The following is a 22,345-nucleotide window of genomic DNA, read 5'->3' as shown; positions in this document are numbered from 1 at the left end:
CAGGTGAGAAGCCACAGTGTGCTACTGCCTAACATTTGAAAAGTTAACGGTGGGTTTAAAAGTTTAATTTAGCTGTTGGTTTTACTGGTTAACTATGTTGTTGTTTTTAATATTTAGATAGATGTCAGGCAAGGTGGGTAAACAGCATTTTACAAATTCACAAATTGTGTGTCTGCTTGACAAGAGAGTAGAGTCAGTAACTTATATTGATCATATTTGGTGAGAGGATATACAATGTATGTATATATTTGTTTCATTTCTTCTTTGTATGCACTTTTTTGAATGTAATCTTGTTTCAGTTTATCTTGTTTTTGTATTTTTTTTCTCTTTTTTGGAGTATATATTTTAACAATTTGAACAAAATAAAAATTGCTATTTTTTTTTAAAAAAAGAAAAGTTGATCTATTCTTCTAGCAGTGATGCAGTGGTTAGAATGCAGTACTGAAGGCTAACTCCCTGCTCACTAACAGGGGTTTGATCCTTACTGGCTCAAAGTTGACTCAGCCTTCCATCCTTCCAAGGTTGGTAAAATGGGGGGCCAGATTGTTGGGGGTAATAGACTGACTCTGTAAACTGCTTGTAGAGGGCTGTAAAGCAGTATAAAGCGGTATATAAGTCTAAGTCAGAGGTGGTATTCAGCAGGTTCCGATCAGTTCTGGAGAACCGGTAGTGGAAATTTAGAGTAGTTCAGAGAACCAGCAAATACCACCTCTGACTGGCCCCACCCCCATCTATTCTCTGCCTCCTGAGTCCCAGCTGATTGGCTGGGTCTTCTTTTGTTGCCTTGCACAGGAGAACGGAGCTGGAAAGCAGGTTAGTGGGGTGAGGAGGGAATGGAGATTTTGCAGTAACTTTTCCCTGCCACGCCCACCAAGCCACGCCCACAGAACCGGTAGTAAAAAATTTTGAATCCCACCACTGGTCTAAGTGCTATTCTTATTGCTAATGGCAGAGATTCCTTGCCTTGGCCCATCTTCTTGCTACTGGCATCCAATCATAGCAGCAGACTGCACAATTATGAAAAGAAACTCAAATCTCCAACTCTCAGTACACCAACATTAAAAGTTTAGAAACTTTGCACTGTGCCAGGTAGAGAAATACAGGTGATTCATTCTCATTCTCTTTTGTGAGCAGGGAAAAGGGATTCCTCTCTAGACAGAAACCTGAAAAGGCAGAATGAGACACTCAATAACCTTCTGGCAAACAAGCCAGTATTGGCTGATGGTTCTTTGTGCGCAGCTAATGATCAGAAAGTGGCCATTAGCACCAGTTCAGTTTCTTCAACTACTCCCCAACTTTACTTTTTGTTTCAATTTCAATGATATAATCCTGCTCTCGAATGCTAAACTGCCAAACTTCCTTAATATACAACCTCAATTTTTGAACACTTACCGTTCTGAAATTGCAAAGAACATTTTTCTTTCCATTTTGTATTTTCTGCAAACTGTGCAGTTTAACAAGCTTGCAGAGTTTTGATAGCTCACAAACGGCATGCCTGCTTTCCTGGAACAATTTTGGAGAGGTAGTTCTCCAACGGGACCTAGCATAGAAAACCCACAATCATAGAAAGATTCTGGGATAATCCTCCTATCTAGGGTACTTGCAAGGTGAAAGAGAAATGCTAAACGGCAATTTTTCTTAAACCTACATTTATTTATCAAGACAAATAGTATGGCTCAGGAAAAAAAATTGGAACAATTCTTTATTGCAACCCTTAACTACAGCTATAGCAAAAAAAAAAAAAAAAATTGCATACAGCACCAGACATAAACAAAATAAAATGGGGAAAGGAGTCAATTTCTTGCCCTTAAATCTTGATAGCATCCCACATACTATGGAACAATTGACTGATTCTCACCGAGGAGATATCAGATGCTCTCTGAGTGTGAATATAACTAAACACACACATCCTACAGTTCCACTGCAAGTTACCTATAAGATTGTATCCTGCAGTAACGAGGAAGAGGATGGAACTATTGTGAATTCTATCTATGTCTTTACCAAATATCTTCTCATTGCCAGCTTAATGGAGCACCAGCCTGGTCTGATCTTATTTATAAAAAAAAAAAATTTAGATGGCTGCCTATGTTGGATCAAATAACCCTAGGTGTCTAATAAACAGCTATACAAATAATAAACATGATTTTAAAAATAAACTCTTACATACCTTGTCAACCAGCATAACACTATCCTCCCCAAAACACCAACACAGGACTGACCACCTATCCAATCTTAAGAGCCTTCCAGAAGACAAGGAGAGCTACAGAAAAGTCTCACTTCCAAGTTCCACCAATGACACCTTTTAATAGAGGGAATCTGTAGTGAGCTCATCCTGTCCAATCTAATAAAACCACTAGATGTTCTTAAACAGAAGTTATCTCTCAAATATTGGCAAACTACAGTATAGCCTCTCCTAGGCGGCACTCAGAAGAAGCACCATAGATTCACATTTATAGAATAGTGTAATTTTGCTACTACTCATGACTAGGCTCTGTGGAGGGCCAGGATGGTTGGCATAGCTGATTGGACATCTTGGGAGGGATCCCTCATTACTGTCCAGACTCGGTTCTTTCATGGTTATGCCTTGCTGGCTATATAATAAGAAGTGAATTATGTAATGAAGTAGCAAAAACACAGAATGGGACAATGTGTCACAGCCAACTCACCACGGCCAACTCACAATGGCCAACTCATCATAGGACAACTCGCCATGGCCAACTTGCCACAGGACAACTCATCGCAGGACAATTCAACAATTTAATTTAATTATTTAAAACAATTTAAAAAATATTTCAATGTTTGTCATTCACGTTTCATTCTGTCCCTCCTTTTGCATCCTTTCTTTAATAATTCTATTCCACCATTTGTTCAATATTAAGGTCATTCTTGTCCTGCACTGAGTTATCCTGTGGCTAGTTAGTCATGGCAAGTTGTCCTAGACCTGCAAAAACAGGTTGGCACAGTTAACAATAATGCCACAAAGATAGGCAAGTGAGAGAAAACAAGACTAGGACAGGAAAAGTAACATCTACACCCCTTACAATTAATCTTTCGGCTAGCCCTCCCAAGGATTATTTTAACACCTGGTGTTTTTTTTTCTGCATAAAGTTTTTTATTTTATAACATAAAAATTCCATTACTGATTAAACAGTGTGTGTCCTGGGTATAAATATTCATATCATCAAGGTGTTTACAACAATATTCATTACATTGATATTCACTCTATCATAACGATCATAATAATAATACTGATATTTGCTTATCCATTTTAACCTTTTTTCATTGCTCCTTTTCTTATAGTTCTATATTTCTAACTTCTGTTCTTGTCAGCTAACCATTGATAAAATAAGTCCCAAGTCAAAAAGTATTCAGTTTCTTCCTTTTCCTTAATTGTAAGTGTTAATCTATCCATTTCTGCACATTCTAATATTTTTTAATCACATTTTCATCTGCAGGGGTCTCTTCATTTTTCCATTGTTGTGCAAATACAATTCTGGCTGCAGTCAATATATGTAAAATCAAATATGTATTCCCCTTGTTATACTTGTCTGGTAACATGCCCAACAAAAATATTTCTGGTTTTAAATCAATATGTTGTTTTACTACAATACAATATGTTGTTTTTTCCAACTTTGTATGTATTTTTGTCCAATATTTTTTTTGCTTTTGGGCATGTCCACCTGTTGTTGATGGACTTGAACTTCTCCCTATTTAAACATAACCTTAAATTAAACATAACTTAATGCTTAGAGCTGTGGTGGCACAGTGGTTAGAATGCAGTACTACAGGCTACTTCTGCTGACTGCCAGCTGCCTGCAATTTGGAAGTTCAAATCTCATCAGGCTCAAGGTTGACTCAGGCTTCCATCCTTCCAAGGCTGGTAAAATGAGGACCAGATTGTTGGGAGCAATAAGCTGACTCTTTAAACCGCTTAGAGAGGGTTGTAAGGTACTGAGAAGCGATATATGAATCTAAGTGTTATTGCTTTTGCTATTGCTATATAATGGACAGAAGTGTGATACCCCATTAAGAGAATAAACAGCAAAGTTGAGAACTGATGAACCATAAGAAGACAAATCCTTGACACCCCAATACAGCTCCAATGGGCTGAAAGTTAAATGAGATATTAAACTGATTAGTTGACTACTCATCTTAATATCAGAGAGCATATGACATCACTCAATCCCTTTTAACATTATCTGCATAAATAATATAGAGTTGCAACATTATAAGAACCCCCAAAGCTGTAGAAAAAGCCATCATATTAGTGAACTGCTTCAAAAGGCTGTGAAGTGCTTGGAAGGCATCTGATCCTATGCAGTACTTTGAAACTGGTCCCCACTTCAGTTCATAAACCTGCTTTGATGGATCAATGGAACCTTTGTTGGTCCAAAATGCTATTTGAAGTTTTGCATAGACTTAGGCTCTCCCAAGCAGTACGACTTAGTCTAAATCCAGCTTTATATTCCTAATGAACTACCATTTACCATGCTTTGCCCTTGTGTGTAATACTGGAATTGTGAACAGGTGAGGTTTACATGGATATAGATATAGAATATATAGTAAAAGATTTTTTTTTTTCTGCCCAGGGCAAAATTTATCCTTTGGATGAAAGAACACATTATTCAGTCTAATTCTTTCTATAGAAGGGAATGGACTGGAGAATATTTACATAGAACTTTAATGAGTTGCAGCTAAGTCTCAGATTCTTAAAAAGACAGACAGGCTCTGAATTTCTAAACAGAAATTCAGTTACCGGTGCATACTATTTTAGCAGCTGCTTCAAGATGTATTGTATGTCCAGAGGATTTGCACTGTAATCTCATCACCAAAGCATCTCAAGGTGTTCCTTTTGATGCTGTGGGAGGAGGGGGCTCACAATCATTTGCAGAACATTTTGCCCCTGTTACCCTTTCATTTTTTTTCCAACGTGCAAGGAAAGAGAATACATTCCAAAGAGTGAAGTTGCATTTTCCTTCCTCTCTAGTGGATAAAACCATTTCTTATTTCCATCGATTTTTGTTTCTGTATAGCCTAGAGGGCTCTTTGGGCTACTGCAATATGTCATCACCACCAGGACGTATCCAGATGTCACATGTAAGGCTTGCTAAAGGGCAAGTGCAGATAACTAATTCCCCTACAAAAAGAACAACAAAAAAAGTTGTACATCTAACAAAAGTTGTTTCATCAGAGGGCCAAAAATAAATTGCCCCCCCTCTCTTCTACCCCAGACCAGTTGGTAGAGAGAGGGGGGCAATTTATTTTTTTTCCATGCAGTCAAAGAGCCAAATAGGTTCTGTGGCAGCACAATCTTTATTCTTCAGATTGGCCAATATCCTCCTCATTTAAAGAAGATTGTAAAGCAAATTTTATGTGCCAGTCAAATACATAGTACAGAAGGAACTGGAACTGGAGCAAACAGCCTGGACAAATTGAGTTGAAAAAAAAAGTCGCTGGCAGATAAATGGCTCACCGGTTTGCCGTGATTCAGCCAAAAGTTGCACTTCATTGCAGAAAACACTCAGATTCCATTACACACTCTTGACTCTGATGTGTAGCATGTTCTGTCACTGTCATCCATTACCCTGCTCCCTGACCATAGGCGGTGGGGTCAGTTGCTTTCGCTGAGAATAATCAACGCACCGGGAATAATAAATTGCACCAGAGTAATTAGAGAACATTATATGACTAATTCCCTAGGATATTCAGTGTATAGCTGAAACAAAGGATTCTTTGACTGTTCTGAAGCAACCATTCTGAATAACCAAGAGAAATTCACAAGATGTTCAGGAAAGAATCTCAGTTGTAAGCAACGTTGAGAAAAATCTGAATAAGATCTGGCATAAATCTGCAGAGCAACAACTGCCAGATGTTGGCCAATTATTGGGCTGAAGATGTCTTGATCCTGCCAGCTCTTGAACTCAGGTGTGCAGTCTCCACTCTAGTAACCTTAATTGCCTCCACTCCATGGATCTGGAGAAGGAGCCTTTTCCATAATGTCTTCTCCAGATGTGTCCTCTTGTGGAAAGAGGGTTTGCTCAAGCTTCCTGCCAACAGCTGGCTGGAATACTATTTTATCTCCTGCAAGTCGTGATCCTGCAAAGTTATCAGCTCGCTCATCAGAGGAGGACTCGGAAACAGGCATGACACCCAGGTCCCTCCTGTGATTACCTGAATATTCCTACCTTAGCTGCGAAATTTCCTGTTATTTCTCTGATCTTCTTTAAAAGATTTTATTTTCCCTTTTTTATTGTTATATTCCACTATTTGTTGACATTCTTCATTAAGATATCTTACCTTGTTCTTTCTTGTTTGATGTTGGAAGTCTGCATTAATTCATCATACATCCTTTTTGTTGCCTAAGGCTTTTATCCTATCTCTCTCTCTCTCTTTTTTTCTCCTGGCTATCATGATAGCTTGTTCTGAAAGCCTCTTGGATTTCTTTGAAATATTGGGGATATTTTTCTGCTTCAGTTTTCTCAGGGTCTCTTATCTTATCCATAGCTTCTCAGGTTCTCTTTGCATAAGTGAAGAATACTAAATTTGTTTCTCATTGATTCCACATTCTGACTGTGTGTTTGCTGGGTTGTATCTTACTTGCACACCCACTCTTTAGTTTCTAAGTTTAAGCCATGTACTTGACAATCAATAATTCATAATTTGTACTCTACAGTCTGCACCTGGAGGTCTCCTGGCTGAATGGATTGCACTTTCCCACCTTCTGCTTCCTATTATGAGGTCAAGTTGATTCCAATAATTTCCATCTGGTGGTGTTCAGGTGTAGAGTCTGCAGTTCTGTTGTCCGAACTAGCTACTGTCAATAAAAAAAAGGTTTCTCTTTACAAAGCTTCGTTAATTTATCACTTGTATTATTGCATTAATTTATCACTTGTATTATTGCATCTATTCAAGCCAACCTTGCATCTATTCAAGCCAACTATTGTTTATTTATTTGCTGGCTGGCTGGCTGGCTGGCTGGCTTACAGACCATTTCAATCCATAGATGCTAAACTCCCTTATATGTAATTGGGATTAAAGACATATAAGTCAAATTAAAGACCACAGTTTCATCAACATGTTATAACACAAGTCATGGCTCAAACATTAATGACAATGATGACATGCATTCCATTGACAGGAGGGGTAAACATAACAATCCTTCCCCCAGAATTGGTTAAGTTACTCAATTCCTTCACTTTCCCAACTTTTGCAACCAATTATCTATCAACCAATGGCCACGGTGGCTCAATGGCTAAGACGCTGAGCTTATCGATCAGAAAGGTTGGCAGTTCGGTGGTTGGAATCCCTAGCACCGCATAACAGAATGAGCTCCCATTACTTGTCCCAGCTTCTGTCAACCTAGCAGTTTGAAAGCATGTAAAAATTCAAATAGAAAAATAGAGACCACTTTGGTGGGAAGGTAACAGTGTTCCGTGCACCTTCGGCGTTTAGTCATGCTGGACACATGACCACGGAGACGTCTTCGGACAGTGCTGGCTCTTCAGCTTTGTAACAGAAATAAGCACCACCCCCTAGAGCCAGAAACGACGAGCACATATATGCAAGGAGAATCTTTACCTTTACTTTATCTATCAACCACCTATTTATTTTCTATGTGCTTTCTTGATATTGCACTTAGCACTTACTAGAATTTGGCTCAATGTTTTCCTCTATTGCATCTATATTAGCGGCATATCTCTGCATAACATTGCCTGCATATTCGTTCATTCCAGCAGATATAACTTTGTTATTGTGCTATAGTCAAACACAAAACAATATTCTTTTTGAGTATCATTAACACTCCATTCCTTTGAATGGATTTGTGCTCAGCCTGGAAATTTATATACCAATCTAAGTTATATTATTTATAAGATATCCTGGCCGATAGTTACCCTTCTGCTTTGGCAATTCCATTTATTTCTTGGTTTGTATTTCTTGCTCTCCATATTTTGATCATACAAAAAATCTCCTCTTTCAATAGCGGCCCTATCAGTGCTGGATTTGTGTGTGTGTGTGTGTGTGTGTGCCTTTAGCCTGGCCGCCTCACCACATCCAAATTCCATTTGTGGACATACACAGCCACACCTGTAGGTTTTGACTTTCCTGATGTCTGCCTGTCCTTCATTGCCATGTGCTGTTCTTAGCTTCTCCCTTTTTCTTAGTGCTCAGAGTGAAGTTCTGGAACCGCGCTCCAGTCCAGCGTGCCCGCTGATGCCACTTCCAAAGTAATTTGAACTTCTGAACTTTCCCAGCTCATCAAGCTGGCAATCCCCAAATGGGATAGATGATGTAAAACAGGGCTGTCAAACTCTCAGCCCGCGGGCCAGATGCATCATGCCCAGTTTAGCAAAGGGGGGTAAAGTCCCAATATATCATGTGATGCCACCATGACGACGTGAGTTTGACACCCCTGATGTAGAAGTATAGAGAAAAAAAACAAAGCAAATGGAGGGGAAAAACAATAACGGAAAACTATCGGAGGCAAGATCTGTTGCAGTCACTGTATAACCAGTGACTTTGTTCCCACAAGACACTTAGCTAAATTTAATGAGGAAGCTAATGTCTTCTGGAAACACCAAGGGGAGGTGTTAGGTTGTTACATTTAATCCAAAATAGATCTAGTCATCACAGCGTTAAAGTAATTCAACCCAGATTGTTGTCTTGTAAGATACGCCTACCCCTCTCAAAGGATCTATTATACATTCCTAGTCTAAGGAATGTAGAGAGGGAGAGTGACTCAAAACTAATCCACCCCCATTACCGAACTCTCTGCCAAAGTTCGGTAGAACAGAACACTGTCAAACATTGATTGGCTACAGCAGACAAACTGTGATAATTGAAACTTGCCCAGGAAAGCAGAGGTTAGTCATAATGAAGCCTTATCTAGTCCTCGACTTACGACCACAATTGAGCCCAAAATTTATGTTTATGCATAAAGTGAGACATTTGTTAAGAGAGTTTTGCTCCACAGTTGTTAAGTGAAACACTGAAGCTGTTAAGTTAGTAACGTGGTTGCTAAGTGAATCTAGTTTCCCCGTTGACTTTGCTTGTTCAGAAAAATCGCATAAGGTGAACTCATGACCCCCGGGACACTGCAACCATCATAAATGTGACTCAGGTGCCAAGCATTTTAATTGTGATCACATGAGCACAGAGATGCTGCAAGGGTCATAAGTGTAAAAAAACCCAAAACCCGGTCATGTAACTTTTTCAATGCAATTTGTAACTTTGAACGGTCACTAAATGAACTATTGTAGGTCGAGGACTATCTGTATATCTGTAGACATCTAGCACTGCCTAGAAAAGGTGGTTGAGATCTCTATGTTACTCAGGTGACGATTTATGACCAGGTTCTGGGGTTGTGTGCTGCCTGAACCGCTGGAAGGATTTGACTAGGTTAGCGGCTAATTAGGTTAACTGGTGAACTATGTGAATCAGGCCAGTACATGTTTAGGAAGAAATAGATGAATCAAGTCCAAATACTCTGACTAAGACTCTAATATACTTTCACCACCTTGCCAGCATTAAAAGGACTAGCAAAGCCATTATGCAATGCTATAGCCCAGTGGTGGGATTCAATTTTTTTTACTACAGGTTCTGTGGGCGTGGCTTGGTGGGCGTGGCAGGGGAAGGATACTATAAAATCTCCAGTCAGAGGTGGTATTTGCCGATTCTCCGAACTACTAAAAATTTCCGCTACCGTTTCTCCAGAACTGGTCAGAACCTGCTGAATGCCACCTCTGCTCTAGCACCTACATTCTAGATCAGTGATGGCTAACCTTTTTGGGCTCCTGTTCCAAAAATCGTGCGCATGCTTGCACGCTCGTGCTCATGTGCCAGCACCCAGAATGGAATGCACGTCCCCTGGCGCCCCCTACACATGCGTGTGCAATCCCACCCCACCCCACCCTGCTGCCCCCTTACCTGCACTGCGCCTCACAGCTGATTTTCGGCCGGTTTGAGGCCTTTTTCGGCCTCCCAAAGGCTTGAGGAAGGCTTCTGCAGGCTTCAGAAAGCTTTGCAGGCTGAAATTTAGCCCCGTTTCGTCACTTCCTGTTTTTCTGAAAATACCAGAAGTGACGAAACGGGGCTAGATTTTGGCCTACAAAGCTTGTAGAGGCCTAAAGAAGCCTTCCTCAAGCCTTTGGGAGGCCGAAAAAGGCCTCAAACTGGCCGAAAAATCAGCTGTGAGGTACGGCACAGTGAGATAAGTTTGCCTGCAGCACGCATGCAAATGGCTCTGCATGCCACCTGTGGCACGTGTGCCATAGGTTCGCCGTCACGGTTCTAGATATAGTGTTGTTTTATGACTTCTGCAATGAGTATCCTATCTATAAGGATGGGAATGATAGGTATCCCATCACGGGTGGGAGGACTCAGTGATAACAAGGGAAAACACAAAAAAGGTTCAGTTTTCAAAAGGAATGGACACAAACTTCATAAAATGCCTTTTTTGCATTACAGACGGTCCTCGCTAAGCAATCACAACTGGGGCCAGCAATTCCATTGTTAAGCAAAATGGTCACAAAGTGAAATCATGACTGTGCTTATGATCTGCACTTCAGTTTTCCTTCATTGGACAGGCCTTCAAAAGTCATAAATACAAGGACTTGTCAAAAAAATTACTCTTTCAACACTGTTGTAACTGCATTGATCCCTAAATGAGACAGCTGCTTAACAAGGAAAACATGTATTTGAAAGTCTTTCATTCTGAATTCCTTCCTTCTTCTTCTTTTTCTTCAGCGTTTGTCTCGCGCTCTGGCGAGGTCCGCTAATGTCCTTGAGTACTGCTTCCACGCCTCTCTGTCTGCCACGTATGTCGGGTCTGCCTTCGCGATCTCTAGATCGGCCTTGATCGTGTCCATCCAGCGTTGCTTAGGTCTACCACGCGGTCTCGCTCCTCCGACAATCACCTTCATCGCAGATTTGATGATGGATTCTTCCTTGGCGCGACTCACATGGCCGAACCATCTTAGCCGGGACTGCCTCATGACCGTGGGGATGGGCACGACGTTGAACCGTCTGGGCGCACTTCTTCATTCCTGGACGCGATCGAGTAGGGTGAGGCCTACCGACCATCGGAGCATTCGCATCTCCATTGTCTGGAGTCTGCTTTCGACTTCTTTGGTCGCCGGCCAGCACTCTGCGCCGTATATGGCCCGGGCGCACCACAGAGTTATAGATTTTCGCCTTCAGGCGCATCGGCATCTTCTTGTCGCAGAGGACGCCCGTGACGGACTTCCATTTGCCCCACGCTGCGTTGATCCTGGCTGCCACCTCAGTTTGTAGTAGGCCTTCTTCCCCAAGAGTAGTTCCCAGGTACTTGAAGGTGGAGGCGCGCGGTAGCTCCTGCCCGCTCACGTGGATGGAGCCTGTCGTTTCGTTGTCAGTGGTCAGGTATTCGGACTTCTTTAGGTTCAACCGGAGCCCGAACTGTTCAAGGCGGTCGTGCCACTGTTGGACTAGGTGCTCGAGTTCAGCCTTGCGCGCAGGTTGGCCAGGAACACATCATCGGCGAGCAGCGTCCATGGGGCGGGCGTGTGCAGGTCGTGGTGTAATTGTGTCCATCACCAGAATGAACAGCAGTGGTGAGAGAGCAGAGCCCTGGTGTACGCCGACGGTGATATTGAACTCCTCTGATATCCCAGCTGCCGCTTTACACGGCTTTTGTGACATCTGTATAGGAGTTGGACCCATTGTACGAGTAGCTCGGGCACGCCGTGATCTCGCAGTGCGTACTCAGATGAGATCGTGCGGGACTCGGTGAAGGCCTTTTCAAGTCCAAGAAGGCGGTGTGGAGCGGGATTTTCTTCTCTCTGTGAGCCTCCATCAGTATCCGCACACCGAAGATGGCATCGGTGGTGCCGCAGTTCTTGATGAATCCGGCCTGGTTGACGCTGATGTCGACGATGTCCCGAATGCGCTTATCGAGGACGCGTTGTCAAGATCTTCATAGTGTGTGACAGTAACCTGACCGGTCTGTAGTTGGAGCAGTCCGCTGGCCTGCCCTTTCCTTCCAGATCGGAACAGTGGTGCTGCGGTACCAGTCGTGTGGCACTATTCCCGTGGAGACGATGTTGTTGAACAGCTCGCACAGCCACAATGCCGAGCCCGGTAGTGCCTTTTTCCAGAAGTCGGCAGGGATGTCGTCTGGTCCTGTTGCCTCACCGCTTTTTCATGGCCTTGATGGCGTGGTGACCTCGCTGGCGTGAATGCCTGAGACTGGGCCTTCGACGGGGTCACCTCGGGTTCGTGGGTGTGGGGAACTCCTCGGTGGAGATCTTCTCAAGTTATTGCCACTACCTCTCGGCAGCGCCTCTGGGGTTGACGATCAAATTTCCTCCCCTTTCGTCGTTGATCCCATGAAACTGGTCAATGTCCAGGGTCTTCCTGTGTCTGCTTTTGGCTAGGCGGTAGATCTCATTCTCGCCTTCTCGTGTTCAGCTCTCTCGTAGACGTCCTACTCTTGTCGTAGTGGAGCTTGGCTGTCGCTACTGGGGGGGGGGCCCCGGCCCCGCCCCCGGGGGGGGGGGGGGGGGGCCGGGGGGGGCCGCCCGGGGCGGGCCGGCGGGGGGGGGCCCCGCGGGGGGGGGGGGGTTCCTTCATCTTTGGAATATATATAATATCCACATATAGTTGGAATTAATGGGAGAGTGGGTGCAAGAGAGGGGAGAGACGGAGAGAGGGAGAGAGTGTGTGTTAGGGAAACATCTTTTTTCATATTTAAGTTCTTAATAATAAGCAATAGTGCCGTGTTGGCAAACCTATGGCATGCATGCCAGAAGTGGCATGCAGAGCTGTTTCCCCCAGCACGTTAGAGGTCACCCGGAAGAGTCCCACTGTGCATGCGCACGAGCGCTGCCGCCTGACAGCTGATTGTCGGGTATCTGGCTGTATGCGCAGGGGTTGTGTGTGTGTGTGGGAGATGCATGCACATGCGCAGAGATGTGCAGTGCACCTGGTGGTGTCTTGCGCGCATGTGTAGAGACATGCGGTGCGTGAGGGGGGGATCGCGCATGCATGAGCAGAAGGCATGGGGGCAGGGGTGGGATTCAATTTTTTTAACAACTGGTTCTGTGGGCATGGCTTAGGTGGTGGGTGTGGCTTGGTGGTCATGTGACTGGGTGGACATGGCTTGGTGGTCATGTGACTGGCTGGTGTGGCCAACTCAATATCACTCACATCGAGGCACGCATCTCCTTGCCTGGCTTCTCATGACTTTTTGGATGCTGCAACAGTCGTAAGTGTGAAAAATGGTCATAAGTCACTTTTTTCAGTGCCATTGTAACTTTGAATGGTCACTCCACACAAGCAAAGTACCAAAGGAGGGGGAAAAAATATCCAGAGAAGTTCCTGAGACAGGAAGTCTAGTCCTGCCAAGAATGTAATAAGGGTTAATGGAGAGGCAGTTTCTGTAAGCAACCCCAGAATGTTTCCTTCCTGCCTTCCTTACAGGATTAGGCCAGTAATTTCTTCTAACAACCGGTTCTCCGAACTGCTTAGAATGTTAACAACCGGCTCTAGCGAATAGGTGTGAACTGGTAGAATACCACCCCTGCGTGGGGAGGCAGCACACATTGCCTTCTGGGTTCTGGCGCGTGCAAGCGAGTGAGCATGCAATTATGGGCACAGGAGCTGAAAAAGGTTAGCCACCACTGCAATAGTGCATGATCCCATTTCTAATGGGTTTTATGCTATTTTGTCAATGAAAACTCTGGACTTTTAAGTTATTTTTTTCCCCAGTTTGTTCTGTTTCTTCTAACTTAGTGGAATCCTCAAAGTAACCATTATAGTGGCTTACTGAAGCAAGTGCCTACTAATCATTTTAATTAGCATTTAAATGTGGACTAGTAGAGCCACATAAACAACAAAAATTTAGAGATGCTGATATCAAAACAAAGCAATTCAAATCCAAAAGCTGCCTTTAAAATCATGCATGAAATTTTTTATTGACTTTACTTTGGGAAATGCATAAGGAATATATGTAGAACCTTTTTCCTGAGTTAAGCTATTACTGCATCTGATTCCTCCTGTCTAGACTTTGAGATAGACCTGCGGGATTAAGCTATATTCATTCTTTCATCAATATAGATTTATTGCAACAAAGCGCATTGAGGCATGATTTCCACATTTATTTGTTCTAGCAATTTGCAGCCAAACAATATATATTTTCAGCTGCACTACTAGAAGACAATTGTGGATCAATATGATCATGTTAATTTTTAAGAAGTGATTGTAAGGTCAGCAGAACACATTCTTATAACATATTATCCTCTGCTAGTGATTGCATTGCTTAAAGGCACAACGACTTCTCATTTCTCAGGCACCCAGAAAATAACTCTGCAAATATTGCATGCAAGCAAAAATAGTGTTAACCCTGCATGTAATCTAGAGCAATAAACCCAGGCCAATAAAACCCTTTGTGAACAGCATCTTATGAATTCAAATATCATCAATGGGATTGTTTCTGACCTTAATGCTAAAATGCTTAATAAAAATTAAAATAAAATAGAAGTGGGGGAAAAAAAACCCAATCCTTTTGTGCCTATTACTCAGATTAAGATAACCTTTAACCTACTCACATTAGGCTAATCTTTCACGTTAATCAAAGCTGTAGACACTTCATTCTTCAATATTTTCATAAATTTGCATTGAGACAAATGCCATGCAAATCATACAACTCCTTAAAGAATGCCTGTTTGCTGTTATAATAAAATAAATTTGCATCCTCCTGTACTGACAGGCACTCAAGAATTCCAGAACAATCAAGCATCTGAGCAGGCATACAGTATCTGACTGCAAAAAAACAGATCACAAAGTAGCAGCAACTTGAAGTTCTTTGCTATCTTTGGTGAGTCCTCTACATTTTTGTAGTCCAGATATGATAAGCCTAAACTCAGAGGCTGCAGAAGTTAGAAATTTTAAATAGTGACTAGTTTTTACATGCAAACAGTGCTCAGACTGATCTCAGTGCTAACTGGGTGCCGCTTCTGGCATGATTTAAGTCATATCATATTTATTTCTGTTCTAGATGGAGTCAAGGCAATACAGATAGTCCTCGATTTATGACTACAATTGAGCCCAAAATTTATGTTGCTAAATAAGACATTTGTTAAGTGAGTTTTGCTCCATTTTAGGACCTTTCTTGCCACAGTTATTAAATGAATCACTGCAGTTGTTAAGTTGTTCAGTTGTTCAGTGAATCTGGCTTTCCCGTTAACTTTACTTATCAGAAGGTCAGAAAAGGTGATCACACAACCTTAGGACCTTGCAGCTGTCATAAATATGAGTCAGTTGCCAAGGGTCTGAATTTGGATCACATGAATGCTGCGACAGTTAAGTGTGAAAAACGGTCATAAGCTTCTTCTTTTCAGTGTTGCTATAACCTCAAACAGTCACTAAATGAAATCTTATAAGTAGAATACTACCTATATATAACAAACCCCTCTTTATCTTACTTGATCTTGAAAAGCTGTTGCTTCCATCCAACTGCATATAGACAGGATCCTTTGCAACCAATGTATTCTTCCTGCTATGCCAGCTTCTCTGTTTGCTATTTCAGCAAATAGAAGAAAGTTGAGACAATGGACAAAAAATCTTAGAAGAAGAAGAAGAAAGAAGAAAGAAGAAAGAAGAACGAAGAAAGAAGAACGAAGGAAGAAGAAGAAGAAGAAGAGGAGGAGGAGGAGGAGGAGGAGGAGGAGGAGGAGGAGGAGGAGATAAATGTCTATCAGAATTTTAAAAGATCATTTTTTTTCTCCTCTTTGCAGTTTCCTACTCAGCAGAACACTATACACTCAAAACATTGTCCTAAACCAGGGGTGTCAAACTCATGTCGTCACGGTGGCATCACGTGACGTATCAGGACTTTCCCCCCCTTCAAAACCAGGCATGGGCGTGGCCAGTGCGTGACACATTCAGCCCATGGGTCAGGAGTTTGACAGCCCTGTCCTAAACTGCCATTTACAATCACAGAATCACAGATTCAATCATAGAATTATAGGGGGCTGTAAGAGACCTTGGAAGTCATCTAGTCCAACCCCTTGCCCAGGACAGGAACCAAATTCATTTTCATTTTTCATTCTCATTTTCCATCCCATTATTTCCAGCTCCCCACAAATAAGTTTCTCAAAAGGACAGATTTTGCTTGTACAAGAAAATGAAATTGGGAGGTTTTGCCTCCTCATTCAGAACACAAGAAATCCCAAGGCATAATCTTACAAAAGATAGGACTGGAACTGACAGACACACAGCACAGCTGGGAGATGTGCAGGCTTGGAGGAGGGGAGGTGTTACTGATGAGATGAAAATCACCAGTGTAGGTTGAACATACACTGCTGAGGCTTGAAGACCTAAATTAGAGTACTACTTCTAGCCTCCCCGTTTCCATTGATGGTTGCCCTCTCTCTGCTGGGCAGCAGGAGAGGAATAATTTTCATAGAAAATAAATCTTTATCACTCCAAAAGCTTTATAACAGTTTCTATAGAGTGCCTTGCTCTTACTGCTATTTTCCTCAGCAGTAAAAATGGGAACTCTGCCATTAATAACTGCTGAGCTAGCTAGGCCTCTGAAGAGCCTGGTATCTTGTTGCTTCACAATTTACAGAGATGAAAGGTGCTAATCTCTGTTCTGAAGTAAAACCTATCACCTGCATCATCAGGGTTTTTTTTCCCCCTAGTACTTATTGGAAAAAGAGAAACTAGTAAAACTTGAGACTGCGTTCTCTCTCTCTCTCTCTCTCTCTCTCTCTCTCTCTCTCCCTCCCTCCTCTCCCTCCCTCTCCTCCCTCTCCTCCCTCTCCCTCTCCCTCCCTCTCTCTCCCTCCCTCCCTCCTCTCCTCCTCCCTTCCTCTTTCTCCCTCTCTCTCTATAGTACGTAGGGCTCCATTAACACCAGTCAAGCATGGAAAAATATTCTTTATGCTACTTTAATATTTGTGATGATGGGGAGAATGGCACTGAGAACATTCCTGTAGAATCCCTTATAAATCATAACTTTGTAGGACAGAATTCAAGATCCAGAGAATCTATCGTTTCTGTTTCTATTGCATTATTCAGGCCAGCCTTAGATCATTGCAGCTTCTTCTGGGCACTACATTGACTGGAAGACATAGATAGCTGGAAAGTGTCCAGAGATGAGAAAATGTGATGATAGAAGGCGTGGAAGAAAAAGCTTATGAAGAACAATTTGGGATGTTGGGAAGGATATTTAACCTGAGGAAAGAAGACGTGTTAGCTGTTCTTACAGTATCTGAATATTTGGTTTTGTTTAGGTTAATTTTGTTTTGCTCATGGCCCAGAGTTCCTTTGGACAAATAGGCTATCATATATATTGGATGGGCAAACAAATACATAAAAAATAAAGATGGGGCAGACTTATTCAATGTTGATTCACCAGACTGAAGAAGAAACAATGGGTTTGAACTTCAAGAACATGAGGCATAAATGCTGGACTCTCCTCCCTGAGAGATGTTTAAAGAAAAGTTAGATCACTATCTGACAGAGGTTGCAACTTGCAATGGATTGCTGAACTAAACAGAGAGCTGGATTACATGATCTCCAAGATTCCTACTAACTCTTACATTCTGTAGTTTTGGAATATGTTTGTTTGAAATTAATAAGCCAAAAATAAAATACAAGAGAAAGTGAAACCTTGGTTACAAAACTACATAGTTGCAACAGAATAAAACTTGTATCACTCTACAAACAAGGTACCTTCTTTCACATGTGTTGGTCATGGCCTAAAGCAAAAAAAATATTGGAATAAAATAAGAAATTGATTGCAGGAAATTATTGGTTTCCAAATAGAATTTAAACCTGAAATGTTTCTGTTAGGAATAATCAGAGGAGTATTTGACAAAGGAACCAAATATATTATAATGCATATATTGACGGCAGCAAGAATTACCTATGTGCAGAATTGGAAATTAGATAGTACCCCCTCTGAAAGCATGATAGTGAAGAAAATAATGGATTGTGCAGAGATGGTCAAACTCACATTGGAATTGCAAGATAGAGAAAATATGGAATACCATGAGAAAGTCCACAGATATTTCACAAGAAGAGTTCTCCACTCCTCTACTCGTTGTACAATACCTTATGCCACCAGACTTGAAATTCTAGACCTAGAAAACCTTGAATTACGCCATCTTCGGTCTGATCTAAGTATGGTATATAAAATCATACATTGCAATGTCCTACCTGTCAATGAATACTTCAGCTTCAACTATAACAACACAAGAGCACACAATAGATACAAACTCAAGGTTAACCGCACCAAACTTGATTGCAGGAAATATGACTTCAGCAACAGAGTGGTCAATGTCTGGAATACTCTACCTGACTCTGTAGTTTCTTCCCCAAACCCCAAAAACTTTAACCTTAGACTGTCTACTATTGACCTCACCCCTTTCCTAAGAGGTCTGTAGGGGACGTGCATAAGTGCACCAACGTGCCTACCATCCCTGTCCTATTGTTTCTTTTATTTTTCTTATATGTACCCATTTCATGTATTCATAACTATGTATATACTTATACCTATTATCTTGTAAGCAATTGACAAATCAAAATAAAAAAAATAAAAAAATAAATATGGTCTGGGAGAAGTGGTATAATTGGTTAGAAAGTAGAAACAAAAATTAATGTAAATATGTATATTGACCAAAATGAAAATGTTGATGTCACAGTGCTGAGAAGATTATATATGTTTCTTTTTTAAATGTTCAAAAGTACAATAAAAATTACTTTTAAAAAAACTTTAATCGTTCCAACGCAGCCAAAGTAATGATTATTCAGTCATGTGGCCCTGAAAAAACACTTAACCAGTTTTAAGAACTGTTGTGAATCAATAAAAGTGAATAACCTAAATGCAAATGAGGGGTTGAAAACCTGCACACCTGATTGGTCCTCATACAACAACTTGGGATTGGGCCAGAACCGGTCCCTGATTGGTCACTTTTGGGACTGTCCTTATTGGACAGTAGTTGGAACCTGTTGCGCATTTTCATTGGTTAATAAGGCAGCAGCTAACCCTATAAAGGGTTACTGCTGCCCATAGCATTGCTCTGTTCCATTCTGATTCCTGTTATTATTAAAGAGTTGAAGTCACTGGTCAGATGTCTGGTCTCCTTATTCTCCAAACTTAACACTGGCAACGAGGATGGGATGCGGAGACCGAAGAGCTGACTAAATCCACAGAGCAACCTACAGAGCACGTGGTTGATCACGCACCATCAACGGCAACATGGCCAGTGGTGTCGTACCACCCGCTCCATTTGACCCAGAGACCGAAGACTGGGAGTCATACATGGATCGGTTCCAGATGTTTCTGGAGACCAACAACCTAAAAAATGCAACAGCGGAAAAAAAAAGAGCTATCTTTCTAACTCACTGCGGCCCGACCGTGTTTAAGATGGCAAAGTCACTTGCCAGGCCAGCAGAGGTAAAAGAGATGGACTGGGACGTCCTCGAGCCTTTACTATGGCTCACCACGCACCTACGGTGCCAACCCTCGTCAGAAGACACGAATATTACCGGAGGGACCAACAGAAAGGCGAAAGCCTCGCTGATTATATCGCGGACCTCCAGAAACCTTGGAGGCCTCTGCGGATTCGCAGACTTAGAAGAAGCTCTCCGGGACCGTTTGGTTCTGGGCCTAGAAGAGGCGCACGATCCAGAGTAAAATTATGGCTAAGGGGACATCAGTCTCAACGATGCCCTTAAAAAGCCTCGCAGCAGAGGCAACCAAGAAGTCGGCAGTCCGAATGCGCCGCACCAACTGCGCACCGCTACGTAAACTCGCCACTGATACCTCGCCGCCCAGAAGACACCGGTATCAACTCACCACGAACCTAGAGTCCCCGTCCGACAGCGATGAGGAAGAGGTCAACCGACTGCGAACGGAGCGAGACCAGTCCACACAACACTCCTTTCGACCGTGTGCCGGTTGTGGATCCAATCACCCACGATCCGGCTGCAAATTCCTTGACGCGCTCTGCCGAAATTGCGGAGACGAGGTCACATCGCAAAGGTTTGCAGAAGCAAACAAAACTCCAAACCCGACAGGCCGAATGCCAATCTTCAGGATTCTTCGGCACACACCGAAAAAAATTAAACCACTCCTACAGAAACAAACCGTCCACCACTTCCACCAGGCGTGAAGAAACCCGGCGGGGAAGAGACCCACCAAACAATCACCATAGGCCACGCTACATCCCTTGATGCCGGGAAAATCCAAGTAAAGGTCGCCATCGAAAACAAACCTTGCGTGATGGAGGTAGACCGGATCTTCCCTCTCGATGGTGTCGTGGAAACGCTCCAACAGCTCCTTCCAACGATTCGCCGCCAAGACCTTAACCCTCAAAGGGTTATACTCAAAGACTATCAGGCAACCGAATCCCCGTCGTCAGGTCCCGCAGATTCCAGGTCTCATTCAAGGACGCACCGTCGCACTACCACTGACTGTCGTGGATCGCGACAGGCCTAGTCTTCTAGGCCTCCAATGGTTCAGGCGCTCGGAATCACTGTGGCGGAGTCCACAAGGCGAAAGCGCCGATTGGGAGGAAGACCTCGTGCAAGAATTCAAAGGCGTTTTCGAACGGACTAGGCAAGTATAAGGGACCCCAATCTCATTTAACTTGAACCCTGAAATAGCACCCATCCGCCTTAAGCGCGTCGGGTGCCGTTCGCTTAAAGCCTAAAATCGGCGAACAACTCGATAAGCTGATAGCGCAGGGCGTACTGGAACCCACCGACCACGCCCATTGGGAAACCCCCATAGTGACGCCTATCAAGCCTGATGGGTCCCTAAGAATTTGCGGAGACTACCGGGCCACATTAAACCACGCACTGCAGCAAAGTGCTTATCCAGTACCGGTAGTGCAACACTTACTCCATTCTCTGGGCGGCGGGAAAGTTTTTGCCAAACTAGATTTAGCCCAGGCATATCAACAATTGCCTGTAGACCCAACCACAGCCAGGCGCAAAACGATCGTAACACATAGGGGCACCTTTAAATGCAACCAGCTCCAATTCGGAGTAAGCGTCGCCCCTGGAATCTTCCAGAGTTTAATGGAAAGGTTGTTACAAGGGATAAAAGGCGTTGTCCCATATTTCGACGATGTACTCATCGCCGCACCTAACAAAGACACCCTAGAAAACGACTCAGAGAGGTTTACGAAGATTCCAAAATGCAGGCCTCAGAGTAAAAAAGATAAATGCCACTTATGTACCGAAAAGTAGAATTTTGGGATACCTCCTGGACAGCCAAGGAATTCATCCCACCGAAGACAAATTACGAGCAATTAAAAGGCACCCACTCCGAGGAACAAGGCAGACCTACAGGCGTTCCTTGGACTTATCAATTTCTATAATGTGTTTTTACCCCACAAAGCAACAGTAGCTGAACCATTGCATAGACTATTAGACAAAAAAGCAACGTGGGTTTGGGGACAACGGGAACAACATGCTTTCCAACAAGTAAAGAAATTGCTAACTTCTGATTCAGTACTTAGGCAGTACAACGAGACTCTGCCGCTCACTATCACGTGTGATGCATCACCTTTGGGGTTGGGGCAATTCTGGCCCACGTGTTACCAAACGGAGCAGAAGCCCCCATCGCGTTTTTTTGCGAACCTTAGCTAAAGCTGAACGCAATTATAGTCAGCTGGACAAAGAAGCTTTAGCTATTGTTGCTGCAGTTAAAAGATTTAACGAATATGTTTATGGCCGTGCATTTACAATAATCACTTATCATAAACCGCTACTGGGGATCATTGTGGGTAATAAACCAACCCCGTATATATTGTCCCCCAGAATGACCCGTTGGTCTGAATTCCTGGCGGCCTACAACTACACTTTGCAGCACCGCCGGGAAATCGATTCTCCACGCCGATGCATTGAGCAGAACACCGCTCCCAGACGCTGTTGTGGATCCAGCCCCAACCCTCTCAACACTACAGATTGAAACTTTACAGGCACCACCCTTGACGGCAGAGACATTGCTTTTGAAACGAAACGCGACCCAGTTCTGCAACACATACTACGCTGGGTTGAACGGGGTGGCCGACGGACCAAATTGCACCTGAATGGGCGCCTTCAAAGCCCGCCAAACCGAGCTGTTTTCCCAAAAGGCTGTATCTTGTGGGGTGATCAGTCGTAATCCCTGCCAAACTACAACAGACTGTGCTGGCCGTATTGCATGAGGGACATCCGGGCATTGTGCGGATGAAATCACTCGCACGCAGCTATGCTTGGTGGCCGGAATCGACAAAAGAATCGAGGCCTGGGTCGCTACGTGCCAACGCTGCCAGGACGTCAGCAACGCCCACCGAAGCAAGCCCAACCG

This window comes from Notechis scutatus, chromosome 1, assembly GCF_049901735.1.
Source record: "Notechis scutatus isolate UNSWTSFEM ecotype Mainland chromosome 1, rNotScu1.2, whole genome shotgun sequence".
NCBI classification, from domain to species: domain Eukaryota; kingdom Metazoa; phylum Chordata; class Lepidosauria; order Squamata; family Elapidae; genus Notechis; species Notechis scutatus.
The sequence above is the reverse complement of the archived record's forward strand: the minus strand, read 5'-3'. Positions refer to the sequence as shown.